Here is a 15,231-nt window from a genome sequence, read left to right as displayed (position 1 = left end):
GAGCCTAACCCTTGCTTAACTTCCCAGATCAGACAAGATTAGCTGTGTTCAATGTGGTAGGGTAGCATAGAGTAGTATATGGGAAGGAGTGTCAATAAAACAGCAACTAAAGGTGAATATTGGCAAAAGCCAGTGTGGCAAAGATGTTTGAGTGTTGGATTACAACACGGAGAGACCAAGGTTTGATTCCCAGCTCAACTGTGAAACCCACAGAGTGACCTTGGGCAAGTCATAGGCTCTCAGCCTCAGGTCAAGGCAATAGCAAACCTCCTGTGAACAAATCTTGCCAAGAAAACCCCGTGATAAGTTTGCCTTAGGGTCATCATAAGATGGAAATGGCTTGAAGGCACACAACAACAAAGGAGATTAAAGGCTGAAAAGAGAACCTTTGATTTGCTGGGGACAGGGGCAGGGAAGCTTCATCAGAATCCTTCTTGAACAGGAGCATAGAGAGTAGTATGGATTGGGTAAAACCGAGTTTTCTGCTTAGCCTCAGTGTACACAGCATCTCCCCAAAATGCACTGAAAAATCATCAGAAAATAATGTTATGAGTACAAAGTGACCATAGTTTTCCACATTCACTTGCTGGGGAGCAAACATTGCCAAGCAAACAATTAGAGTCAAATGAGACATTATTTGTGTTCCAGCTTTCTGAGTTCATAGAATTTGGCCCTCTAGACTCACCCATTCCTACCATCAGTGTTCCTTATTTACATGCACCTGTTGTACTATTAACACCTCATTAAGGTACACACCTGCTGTGGTTCATATTTAAGTCCACTGTACCACAACCATTAACCTGCTGTATTTCATTAGGAGGCACTCAGCACAATGGCAGCACAGAGCAGAACTCATTAATGGGTCACATTGCCACTGAAAATTGGTTTTCTGTGGGAGTCTCCTTTCGGTTCAAATTCCCTTTTATTAGTAATTGATTTTGTATTTAATATTTTCCCAGAAAAAAGTGTATATAACTGGAACACACAAAACATTAAATCCAGCTGAAATAGCACAGTTTTCAGACGCTGCAGACTAATAATAGAGAAATGAAATATGTTATACTCAGGTAATAAGGTCACCTTTTGAGTTTAAACACTACAGCTAAGGGATTTGGATATACCATGAGGTCTGGGCTAAAGAGTAGACTCTCCCTGGGCCTCAGTCTGTTCCTATGACAAATGGACACTTTTGCATGAGTTAATGTTGAGCCACTATGCAATGTGTAGTTTGAGTGTCAGCACAATGGAGTGTTGAATGAGAGCTAGTGTGACCCATGTCCCAAAACCACACCAAGCCCTAAAGCTCACTGGATGATGTTGGACCATATTCTCTCTCTCCCCCTCAGTCTCTCAGACTAGTTTATATCACACAGTGGTTGTAAGAATAGAGGATAGAAAGACCTATGTATATCACACTGAGTTCTCTTCAGTGTTAGAAAAGAGTTGCATTAGAAAAGTAGAAAAAATAATTCCAAGATAGAGAATGAAATTACATATTAAATATAAATGAAAAGTTTTAATATTTCACCTTGAGCTTCATTTATTAGATTGTTGGCAAAACGAATGGAAAATCTCAGTAACAGGAAAAGAAAAATATTATGAATTTTATTTAATAATAATAATAATAATAATAATAATAATAATTCAAACACACCAATTAGGAGTGAATTCAATCAGTTTGACAAGCCAAAGGTCGGACATTGGCAGTTCAAGGCCCAAGCGCCGCATGATGGGGTGAGCTCCCGTCACTAATCCTAGCTTCAACCAACCTAACACTTTGAAAGCATATAAAAATGCAAGTAGATAAATAGGTACCACTTTGGTGGGAGAGTAACAATGTTCCATGCAGTCATGCTGGCCCCATGATGACAGAGTTGTCTTTGACAATGCTGGCTGCCTTGGCTTAGTAATGTAGATGAGGACCACCCCCTACAGTCGGTTATATGTAGATATTGAACATGGTATCCTTCTGGAACACATGAGACAGCTGGGTATCAATGGCACAATTTTAACAAAAGTCTTTAAAGACAAAATAAATATTTTCTCCTATCTTTTTTATCGTAAAAAAAATGATAATATTATGGAACACTTGAGAATTCTGTGCTCAGGAACAAAATCAACATTTTTCTGTTACATTTTTCCTAAAAGATCACTTGGGAAAGTTACTTTTTTTAGACTGCAATTCCCCAAATGCCCCAGCCAATATTACCAACATAAGAACTGTGGGAGCTGTGAAAGAAAATATATTTTTCAACTTCTTCTAAATAATGTTTAGATGGCACAAGTCTTTAAGGAATTGATATGTTTTGTAGAAACATTTTCAAAAGTTAGAAATGCAAAATGGATGCATATTTGGATCACCTGCTGTAGATGTTCTCCAAACTTCACAAAGAAATTACATTAAAGTCACACAAATAAATAAAACAATAAAGATTAGATTACAATTTGACATGTGATGACATTTTAAGAATTCAATTCTATAGCCAATCTGTCTTGGATGAAACCAATTATCTGGACCCATTTCAAACTGGCTTCACATCGGGATATGGAGTTGAGACTGCCATGGTCGCCTTAGTTGATGATCTCTGTCTGGGCATCGACAGGGGAAGTGTGGCCTTGTTGGTGCTATTGGACATCTCAGCGGCTTTCGATACCATCGACCATGGTATCCTCCTGGAACGCCTGAGGGAGCTAGGTATTGGGGGCACTGCGCTCCAGTGGTTCCATTCCTACCTCTCAGGCAGATTCCAGATGGTGCAGTTGGGGGACACGTGCTCCTCTAAGAGGGAATTGACATCTGGTGTCCCTCAGGGAGCTATATTGTCCCCCACTTTGTTTAACATTTACATGAAACTGCTGGGAGAGATCATCCGGAGACATGGGGCGCAGTGTTATCAGTATGCTGATGACACCCAAATATGCTTCTCTGTGTCTCTGACTGATGCAGTGACTAAGGATGGAGTCAGTAATGGGATGGATGAGGGAAAACAAACTCATTCTGAATCCAGAGAAAATGGAAGTACTGGTGATAGATTCCCCAGGCCCGGGGAAGGAAATTTATCCACCTGTCCTGAACGGGGTCACACTTCCCCTGAAGGACGAAGTTCACAGTTTAGGAGTACTTCTGGACTCGTCTCTGCAGTTGACATCTCAAGTAGATGCGACAGTCAGAAGTTCTTTCAATCAACTTCAGTTGATATGCCAATTGCGACCCTTCCTGGGCCAAAAGGACCTTGAAACCGTGGTACATGCTCTGGTAACCTCTTGTCTAGATTTCTGTAATGTGATCTACATGGGGCTACCCTTGTACCAAGCCCAGAAGCTTCAGCTAGTACAAAATATTGCAGCCAGATTGGTCACTGGAGTATCCAGGTTTGACCATATAACACCTATTCTGAAAGATCTTCACTGGCTGCCTATTCGCTTCCGAGCGCAATACAAGGTGTTGGTTGTCACCTATAAAGCCCTTCATGGCTTGGGACCGAGTTACTTGAGGGACCACATCTCCTCATATAATCTGCCCCGCACACTTAGGACATCCGGGAAGAACCTGTTGGAAATTCTATCTTCCAAATACGTTGTTACATCCCAGATGGCCTTTTCAGTGGCAGCCCCACAAATCTGTAATGGTCTTCCGGAGTAGTTCCATCTTGTGACCCCCCTGGAAATATTTAAAAAGAGGCTTAAAACCTTCCTCTTCTGTCTAGCCTTCCCTGCTGAAAAATGAAGTTGTGCACTCCCAATCCCATTGACTCTCTGCCTTACTCTCTTGAATGATTGTTTTTTAGATTTTATATAATTTGTATTTTGCATTTTAGCTATTTTATGAGATGTTGTAACGATTTTATTGGTCTGTAAACCGCTTTGATCTAAGGAAAAGTGTTATACAAACAAAATTTATTATTATTATTATTATTATTATTATTATTATTATTATTATTTCTATTAGTCTAGAAGCACCGTTGAACTCAGCTTACTTCCAAGTAGATATGTATAGGGGTGCATAATAATCAATAGATATATCCAACAAAGAGTGTGGAAATTTGATAATGATTTGATTTGTCACCAATTCCATGGCCACTCACACACTGATCATAACTATACAAACATATAATGGTTAACGGAGCACACCAAGGAATTCCAGAAGAAAATCAGCACATGCTTTATAGACTATAGTAAAGCCTTTGATTGCACAGATCATGGAAAGCTATGGAATTCTCTTAAAGACATGGGAGTGCCATGCCATTTGATAGTCCTGATGAGAAATCTGTACTTAGGACAAGAAGTTACTGTTAGAACCGAATACAGAGAAACAAAATTGTTCTCAATTGGCAAAGGGTCTGGCAAGGATGCATTCTATCACTCTACCTGTTCAACTTGTGTGCAGAAAATATATACAATGTGTAGGTTTAGACTTTAGAAGAAGAAGAAGTAACGACAGGAGGAAGGAACATCAGCAATCTAAGATATGCAGATCATACCATATCAGTGGTGTCACTAAGTGTGTGTGTGGGGTGTGTGGACTGCACCAAGTAACACCTTGGGGAGGTGACACTATTGCTCCTCAAACTTCTGTCTTTAGGCAGAAACAGGCTGTGACATTTGTCTGTGTCCCATTAAAATTATGAAGAGATGGTGTGAGCGGAACAAGGCTCAGTGGGAGGAGAAAGGAGAGACTCCAAGTTTTAAATTTATTTTTTAATTATTATTTTTTAAAAAAAACATTTAAAAACACTACATTTTACCAAATTTTTACTTCAACCACATGAAACTATGTTTCAAAACACACTGCAGGAATAATCCAGTTTGAGACCACTTTAAGTGTCTTGGCTCAATGCTAGGGAATTCTGGAAAGTGGAGCTTTGTAAGACATTTAGCCTTCTCTGTCAAACATCTCTGGTGCCACAAGAAACTATAATTCCCAGGGTTTCCTAGCACTGAGCCAGGGCAGTTAAAACAGTCTCAAACTGGATTATTTTGGCAGTGTATTTTAGACATATGTATATGTACAGTGCACCCACATCATATGTGGGCGTGATATACATGGTTTTCAGCATATGCTGAAAGCTGCACTGGAAGGAGTGGCACCATGTCCCAGAAAGAGTAATGGCGTGCTGCCACCACACTGCCACACCGTTGCAGGCACGAGCCCCATTACTTTAAATGATGCTTGAGTATACATGGAATTTGCCTTACGTGGTGTGTGTGTGTGTTCCAGAATGGATCCCCGCATAAGGGAAGGGATCACTATATATGTAAATGCATTTAGGCTGTGCATATTGTAATTTAAAGGTATAATTTTAATTTGGCTATTTATTTATGTCACAACTATTACCATTACTTTCAGTAATATACAGGAATTACAATTAATGAATAACATTAGTACAAAAAACATTTCTAAGGATTCTGTGTGATGTAGTCAATTGGCGGGGGGGGGGGGTGACACCATGAGTTACTGCACCAGGTGACCTAGTGATGCCATTGCACCATACTGCTAGTGGAAAACATAATAGACTTGAAACAATTACTAAGAAAGATCCAAGAAGAAAGTGCAAAGGCAAGCATACTGCTGAACATTAAAAAATAATAATAATGACTACTGAGGATCTATATAAATTCAAGCTAGATGATAAGGATATCAAAATAGTTAAAGATTTCCTATACTTTGGAGCCAACATTGGTTGGAATGGAGACTGCAGTCAAGAAATAAGACAAAGACTAACAATGGGAACGACAGCCATGAAAGAACTAGGCAAGATCTTAAAGTATAAACTGACCACTAAAGTTAGAATTGTATAAGCCATTATATTCCCTATCACCATGTACAGATGTGAAAGCTGGACAGTGAAGAAAGTGAACAGGAAGAAAACCAACTCATTTGAGATGTGGTGCTGGAGAAAAGTACTGTGGATGGCCAAAAAGACAAAACAAATGCGTCCTTGAACAGATCAAGCATGAAGCTTGATGGGAGCCAAGATGATATAAACTGAGGCTATCATATTTTGGCCACTTCATGAGACAATCAAAAGGATAATAATGATAGAGAAGGTAGAGGGTAGCAGAAAAAGAGAAAGACTGCATGCCAGGGAGGTGACAGATTTGAACCTGCAGGACTAAGCAGAGCAGTGGATGACATGAGTTGGGGATGAATCAAAGCTAGTTAGCAACATGCTGTGAGCACATTTCTATGTTCATTACATGGAAGCACAGGAGGTGACATCTGAGTTAATTTCATTATCCAGTACTTCACTTCAAGGAACATTTTCCAGGCCACAGGGTGTATGCAGAGCTGTTTTCTCTAGAACAAATTCACTTGCTGCAATATATAAAAATGTACCACCTCATCCGTGAGGAATGACTACCAGACTTTGTCTGATGTAAGTAAGTGCTCTTATTAATTTCCTGTTAGATAGGTTGCACTGTGCTATTGATTTAAGGGTTGAATGCAGCTAGTAATGTTTATATTAATTCCATGGATATGATCCTATAAGCAGGAACACAGTGACTGGTGTATATACTGCTTTTTATTTGACAAAGTGACTTAGCCCATGAAAGCTTATGCTGCATGAAAACAGTTAATCTTTAAGGAGCCAGAAGACTCCCAGTTGTTCACACAACTATATTTAGGATATTTTTATAGAACACTTTATGAAAAAAAAAACATATCCTAAGGAAAAGAAATAGTTAACACTATAGAATTTGTTATCTTTTGCATCAATTCCGAGAGACATTTTCTGATGAAAAGGCTAATAAACCAATAGCAACAAGGACACTTAACATATGCAAATCTGTTCCAGTGAAAGAGTTAAAGTGTTTTATAATATAATTTTGCTTTCAGTGCCAATATAATTAGATTGTAACAAGCAAATCCCTGCAACATAACACAGCGAAAATTTGAAAATTTGATTCTGCCTGGCAAACAACCAAGTCCCTGTGTGTGCGCAAACCTGACATTAATAAGCTACAAGAGATTACATGATTTAGAAAAGAAGCACTTGGTGTTACAAAATCAAATAATAGATCTCTAGGCTATAATTAGGAGAATTGGGATTCAACAATGAAGTCATAATAATGTAATTTAGCTGTAAGTAACAGAGCCATGGAGTCACATTAGGAGGTGTGATCACATCTTTCAGAAAAGCTTCACTGTGTAGACTTATTGCTGCTCCGTTTAGTCCAGTTCCCAGCAACCTGTTGGCACCAAATCATGAGTTGTCAGCCTCTTGTTCTCTAGGGGCAGTATGGCAAGGCGCCACCCATGCATTTTTATTTCAGCCCAGTGACTTTTAAGTCAAAACAATAAAATTATATATACTGACTGCAAAGTTGCCGATGAACATTTGTATAAACAGCATGACTGTAGAGGCCATGTGAGAAATAATGTGTTAAATAAACAGTCTGTAAAGGCAATTCATTAGATGTCTGCCTGGATTGTGGACATGTAAAATCTAGTTATTGCATTAGTCCTGGAATACTTTTATTTCTGTTCTGTTAAGGTATCTTAGTTTAAGGATGGGATTCCCCCATTGCAAAACAGCTTAAAAAGTTCTTCCCTCACTTCAAAAACAGTGTTAAAAAAATAATAGTATAGCCGATGATACATGGACTGTGGGTATTGACTATAATTTATTTATGGGACTAAGTATTTAATGTGAATGCTATTTCACCTGTTTGTATAACCTTCATGACATGATATGGTCTTCTGATTTCTATTTTTGCAGGACAGTCCTGGGATTGAGATCTCTCCAGTTCTGGAAATGCCAGTGTATTCTCAGAGGCAGTGGTATCAGTAGGTTTGGCATCACCCTGTGCGGTAACTCATGAGGAAACCCCCAACCCATTGACCTTCTCACATTCCACACCATACAAAATCCCTAAAGATTTTTTATTGTTACTCATCAATCATAATTCTCATATAGTAGTGACACACACACAGAGTCACCTTCCATGTTCAGAGGGGGTGTGTGCGTGCGTGCGTGCGTGCATGCATGCGTGCGTGCGTGCGTGCGTGCGTGCATGTGTGCGTGCATGGAAACATACAAAACCTCAGCAAGGAAAAGCAAGCTGTCTTCCTGCAGACCTCTCCTTGTTGTGTTTCCTCAGCACACACATGCATGCACACACACACTTTTGGCATAACTCCGAGGGGAAAGTCATGACTAGCTCCCCCTCAGACCCATGTGGAGTGTGTATGTGTACACACATATGCACACTGAAGATCAGCAAGGAAAAGCAAGCTTCTCCTTGCTGTGTTTCCTCAGCACATGGGTACATGCACACACCTTTGTCATAGGTCTGAGGGAAAAGCTTTGACTAGCTCAGACCCACATTGAAAAGAGTGTGTGTTTGTGTTGAAGAAACTCAGCAAGGAAAAGCAAGCTGTCCACCAGATTTGCCAGGAACCACCTGGCTTTTACTTGCTGAGTAAATGTTTAATCCCACCTTGGTCTGCAACCGACTCCTTGCCATTGCCATGTGCTTTTCTGCCAACTTGGGCTCTCTCGGCTGGGGTTGAGAGAGCTGTAGCCATCTGGGCAAGAAAGAGAAGCAGTGGTGGCAGGAAGGGGAGTGGGCCATGACCCTACTGCCATAGTCATGGCCAGCATCTCCACCTTTCCCACTTGACCAGCACCTCCACCAATCCTGGCCATGGTTGGGAGAGGACATAACCAGGTGTCACCCCCTCCAAGGTGTCACCTGGTCTGGACGATACCCCCACACACCCCTACTGACACTACTGCTCAGAGATACCACCTTCAGCACCAGCTGAATGAGCCACCATATCACCTTCCAGCACAACAGAAGTGCCTTCAGACTGGAAGCGTTTCTCGGGAGTTGCTAGATGAGATAAACCCATTTGATTAAAATTGCCTTTGCTACCTTTTTTTTTTACTTGCTTGGAAATCTGGACCACAGGTGTTTGGGAGGGGCATGAAGCTTCTCCAGCTCTTCCAATTTTGCCAAAATGGTTGACCATGAAGGTTCTCAGTCACATTATGATAGTAAAGGAGATAAGGATCTCTAGTTCTGTTTCACTCAGGTAAAGATAGTTTTTTCTTTAAAAAATAACTTTTTAAAAAAATCTCAATTTCTTGCAATCTTTTTATAAGAAATTTGTGAATTTTAGCAGGTTTTTTTGTCAGGAACAATCTAAATTAATTTCTTAATCAATTGCATCAAACCAAATGTAAAATAATTGGAAGCAAAAGATGGTGAAACTCCATAGTGGTGGCCAAAACAAGACCAGGTGCTGATTGTGGTACAGATCATGAATTACTTATATCAAAAGTAAGAGTAAAACAGAAGAAGAAAACAAAACCAATCATCATTCCAAAATATGATCTAAACAATATCTCCACTGAATTCATTGACAAAGTAAGGAATAGATTTGCCCTACTAAGCATAATTGACCAAGAATTGGAAGAGCTTTGATCTGAAGCAAAGGACATAATAAAAGAAGAGTACAGATAGATGCTTTCAATGGGCAAAAAGAAGGTGAAGAAACCATGGATGACAGATAAAACATTACAAGCAATAAAGGAAAGAAGAGAAGCAAAACAAAAAGGAGATAAGAACAAGATAAGAACCATGAATGCATCACTAGAATGGCTGGTGTGTAAAGATAAAGAAAACTACTACAATGGGCAATGCATAGAAATAGAAGACAACAACAAAATGGAGAAAATGAGAGACCTATTCCAGAAGATCAGGGAAATCAAAGGCAAGTTCAAACCAAGGATCGGGATGCTCTGTGACAATAAAAATAACACAATTAAAGATCAGGAAGGAATAAAAAAACAATGGATGCAATACACAGAAGAGCTATATAAAATAGATGACAGAATTAAGGACACATGGAACAAAGATGAACCCCAAATTCTTAAACACACACACACACACACACACACACACACAAGGTAGAAGCTGCAATAAGAGAAATGGTGAAAAATAAGTCACCAGGAACAAATGATATTTCAATTGACTTTGCTCCAATCCACATTGACAGAGTCAACTATAATGCTAACTAACATATGACAACAGATATGGAAAACAAAACGATGGCCAACAGACTGGAAATGTAAAATATACATTCCCATCCATAAAAAAGAAGTCACAAAAGATTGCAGCAACTATAGAACCATAGCACTAATATCCCATGCAAGCAAAATTATGCTCAAAATTCTACAACATAGACTCCAGACATACATGGAAAGAGAAATCCCACAGGTTCAAGCAGGGTTCAGGAAGAGGCACTAGATATCACACTGCAAACATGTGATGGATAATGGAGCGAAGAGGGAATTCCAAAAGAAAATCAGCATGTGCTTTATAGCCTATAGCAAAGCCTTTCACTGCATAGATCATGAAAGGCTATGGAACACCCTTAAAGACATGGGAGTGCCAACACATCTAATAGACTTGATGAGGAATCTGTACTCAGGACAAGAGGCTAGTGTCAGAACAGAATGTGGGAAAACAGAATGGTTCCTAATTGGCAAAGGGGTCAGACAAGGCTGCCCCTTTTGCCCTATCTGTTCAACTTGTATGCAGAACATATTATAAGAAAAGCAGGCTTGGACACAAAAGGAGGAGGAGTAGAAATAGGAGGAAGGAATATCAACAATCTAAGATATGCACATGCCACTATAGTACTAGCAAAAAATACCTGGAACACCTACTAAGGAAGATCAAAGAAGAAAGTGCACAGGCAGGCTTAATGTTGAACATAAAGAAAACAAAAAATAATGACCACAGAGAACCTACACAAATTTGAATTAGACAACGAAGAAATAGAAATAGTAAAAGAATTCTCATATCTAGTATCAAACATTGATAGAAATGGAAACTGCAGCCAGGAAATCAAAAGAAGGTTAAGAATGGGAAGGACAGCTATGAAAGAACTCAATAAGATCTTAAAATGCAAGGATATACAACTGAGCACAAAAATTAGAATCATACAAGCCATTGTATTCCCTGTTTCCATTTATGGATGTGAGAGCTGGACAGTAAAGGAGGAGGATAGGAGGAAAATCAACTCATCTGAGCTGTGGTGCTCGAGAAGAGTGCTAAAGATTCCATGGACAGCCAAAAAGACAAACAAATGGGTCTTGGAACAGATCAAGCCAGAAATCTCCCTAGAAGCCAAGATGACAAAACTCAAGTTATCGTACTTTGGACACATCGTGAAAAGGCATGAATCATTGGAAAAAACAGTAATGTTAGGAAAGGTTAGGAAATGTTAGAGAAAAAAGAATCTTTGTGATGGTTGATGTCTCTTGTTACCGGTGGTTTGAACTGGTACCAACTGGAACAGATGCAGTCTTCTCAGCTACTCAGGATCAAAGTAACTTCCACACAGATTTTCACTCAAATGAGGGTTTATTGACTTTGTTGCTATTTACACTTTACAGCAGGCTACTATACATCTATTCTCTTTCAGAATCCATGCTAGAAGCTTGAATGTGACATCAGTCTTTGTTCTCTCACAAGATCAACATTCCCACCAAGTGGACACACCTCTTTCCCATGAAGTCACCATACTACACAAAAGCATAACAATAATACATTTGTTTATATTATGTCTCAGCACATGTCCTTGAAGACGTTCTTCCAGGCCTAGGCTTTCTGGCCTGCAACAGGAACCATTTTAAACCTTAGTTAACCATTGACACATCTGAACATTTTCCATACAAATTAGAAATATATTTTAACAAGAGGGAAGTAGAAAGAGAGGAAGGCTGTATGCAAGATGAATGGACTCTATTAAAGAGCTCATGAGTATGAGTTTGCAGAAGTTGAGCAGAGTAGTGGAGGACAGAGGGTCTTAGAGATGTCTCATCACCAGGGTTGCCATGAGTTGAGATTGACTCAAGTGCAGTTGACAACAACAATAAAAAATGTAGTTGTTGTTATGGCTGTTCCTGTATGTAAAAGATGATGTTGTACCTGCCTGCCATGTAGCTGTTAAAAATGAGGAGCTTTTGGAAAGAAGTAGGAATGCTACCTCATCCCAACCAACATGGTTAAATAGATAGGGATTTAAAGTTTAACATTTAAGAACTCAGCACTGAAAGTCCTTGGGGTGTTTTTTCCCATATCTACCTTTAAAAAAAAACAACCTCAGTTTCTTTCTGTTGTTTTTTTGAAGAAACCTGGGGAATCTGGAACATTTATGTGAAAACACAAACCAAACAAAAATCCACCCCTGTCTAAAATCAACAAGATAATATTTGACAGAGATGAATACAAAGTCTTCATTTAGACATTTCTCCTTTTCCCTTATAAAGGCCTAGTTTGTTGGCAGTTTGTTTGAAAAGGATCCACATGTTTTATTTGATCATAAACAACATGAGCCAGCAGTTCAATGTGGCTGTTATTAAATGCAATATTAGGACACATTAACAGAAGCTTAATGTTCAGGTGGGAGGGAATAGTTCCATTCTTCTCTTTGCAGAGTACTATATCCAGTTCTGGGTGGAACATTTTAAGAATGGCACAGATAAATTGGAACATGTGCAAAGGAGAGTGAGTAGAATATGTGGTGACTGGAAACAGCCCTATAGGAGCCATTGAAAATGCTAAGATATGTGTAACTTGAAGGGTTGGGGTATAAAGGGAGATGTGGTCTCCAAATGTCTGAAGAAATATCATGCAGAAAATTGGAGAGATAGAAAGTCTCTTGCTCCAGATTCCAGAAAATGAATGGATGGAAAATGCATGGAAGCAAATTTTATCTAAATCTTAGGAGAAATGTCATAATGGTAAAAGCTGTTCAACAAAAAAAAGACACTACTTGGAAGGTGGTAGGCTCCCCTTCACTGCATATATTAAAGCAGAGGATAGAGTATCATCTTTTAGGAATACTGTCATTCCATCCTGCATTCCATCGAGTGATGACCAGATTAGATAATATCAAAGGTCCATTCGAGGTCTGACTACAACTACAACATGGCAACATGTTAGTAATTTGATAAATTGCTGTTTTTCCTCCCAAAAGACTTCCCCAGTGTCTTCTCCAAATTGAAGGGTTCATCATATGGTGGAAGGAGAGATTCTTATTACCAAACTGCATGTTGCATTAAATCATCAAAATGCCATGTATTATCAGTCTACCCAAGGAAATCTGTTTTCCAAATTTGTATTCTACTACTGACTTACAGGCCTTACTGACTTACAGAGGAAAAGAAAATGGCATTAACTTTCAGGAGTCTGTTTCTAATTTGAATTTATTTGGTATGTTTTAGCCAGGACTGTTTCTTTGCCTCATATCATCAACTCATTGTAACTTAATAAAATAAATAAGTCAGCTTAGTTTTGTGAGTTGTGACTTGTGCAGTGGCTGGCACCTCATTATGATCAAATGGTAACTATTCACTTGGAAAAAGTAATGGTTGAAACTGTTGAGGTACATGGGTATCTGTACAGGTTTTATTATACTAAACACTATTTTTCTCTGAGCCCAATTATCTCTGAGCCCAGTTGTGAATGAGAAAAGAAAAGAATCAAGTTTCACTGAACTCAAAGGGACTGTTTGCCTATTATTCATGCATTTGCTCAGATTGCAAGGCTCCCATTTTATACACATTTACTTGGAAGTCATAAATAAAAACAGTTGGATTTCATTTTAGTTAACATGAGGAAAGGCAGCAATTCTCTGAACCTTTTCTCTCAATTTCTAGGTTATGTGAGATACAATGGTAGCAGGATCAACTGGTTTCAAATCTACTGAAAGGGACAAGAACAGTTTGAGAGATTCAGGAGTAGAATCAGAGAATCATAGGCAGGGTACAGGCCGCCGCCGCTGGTAGGTCCGCGGGGGAGCCGGAGCCTTCACACGGCGTGGCTCCCGCGCGGACCGAAAAAGAAGCTCCAAAATGGAGCTTCTTTTTCAGTCGCATTTGCGACGTAGCGAGGCGCCAGGGGCGCACTCGCTACGTCACAAAGGACGCGACGCGTACGGACGCTCAGCGTCCGATACGCAAAGATGGCGCCGGCCATGTAGAAGGGCCGGCGCCATCTTGTACGGACGGAGTCCGTACTAGGCTCAGGGGCGTCTAGAAGAGACGCCCCTTTTTTAAAATGGGACGTCCTCCGGACGTCCCAAATGCCAGTGTAGAAAGCCTCATAGAGTTGGAATAGACTACAAGGACCATCCAGTCCAATTCCTGCCATGCAGGAACTCACAGTCAAAGCATCCCCAACAGATGGCCATCCAGCCTCTGCTTAAAGACCTCCAAAGAAGGAGACTCCACCAGTAGTTTTCTACCAGTATATAATTAAACTACGGGTGTAAATAATCCTCATGAGTGTTCTTGTCTTCAGTGAGAGAGGATTTCTCAAACAGTCAGAGACCCTTTTAACAACAACGACAACCACAACAACAAGGAAATGCTGTGATATTTTTCACACTTCAAGACGTTATTAAAATTTTAATTTCTTCACAAAACATTGTTTTTATGAAAATGCTTATACTCAATGCTTTTTGGATATAAAACACTGTTTCTGCAGAAATTTTCACAAAACGTTTTGGGTTCTTTCTGCAGTATACATGTCCAATTAACAAACAGAACTGAAAAATATAACATGAGGAAGGCATTCCAGCTTCCAGCTTCTTCAGCTGCTAAAGATCAAACTGAGTTGCATAAAACGTTTAGAACACAAAGGCCTTGTTCCCACTACGGTTTAAACCAGATCTCAATCCAGTTTAAACTACAATGGTTCCCACTTAATTCAAATCCCTGAAGTGATGTTTTTACCCATTTTTACCCATTTAACCCATGTCAAAAAGATGCTGGTAAAATGGGGTGTTTTGGGGCTGAATTGATTTATTTGGAAATAAATTATTTATTTGGAAATTTATTTGGAAATAAATTTATTTGGAAATAAATCGATTCAGCCCAAGTGGGAACCAAGTAGAATCGAATCAGATTCGAATCCACCCTGATTCCCACTGGCAGCAGCTTTCCTGGCCATACCCTCCTGCTCAGTCCTCAATCCTCCATTCTCCTGGCCTGCCTCTTTCCTTCTGCCCCAGGCTCTCCTCCACCCCCTGGTATGGCCAGGAAAGATGGAGGGAGACATGGCAAGGAAGCCGTGGCTGTCGCTTCCTGCACCAATTTTTGAAACCGGCACAAACAGAGAAACTTACCGCACTAGGCTTGAGGGACTTTCTCGGAACAGAATGAAAAGGAACAGAATGAGTGGGGGATGGATTTTGCCGCACACACCAGT

This window comes from Sceloporus undulatus, chromosome 1 (genome assembly GCF_019175285.1).
Source record: "Sceloporus undulatus isolate JIND9_A2432 ecotype Alabama chromosome 1, SceUnd_v1.1, whole genome shotgun sequence".
In the NCBI taxonomy this organism is placed as follows: Eukaryota; Metazoa; Chordata; class Lepidosauria; order Squamata; family Phrynosomatidae; genus Sceloporus; species Sceloporus undulatus.
This window is presented reverse-complemented; position numbering follows the sequence as displayed.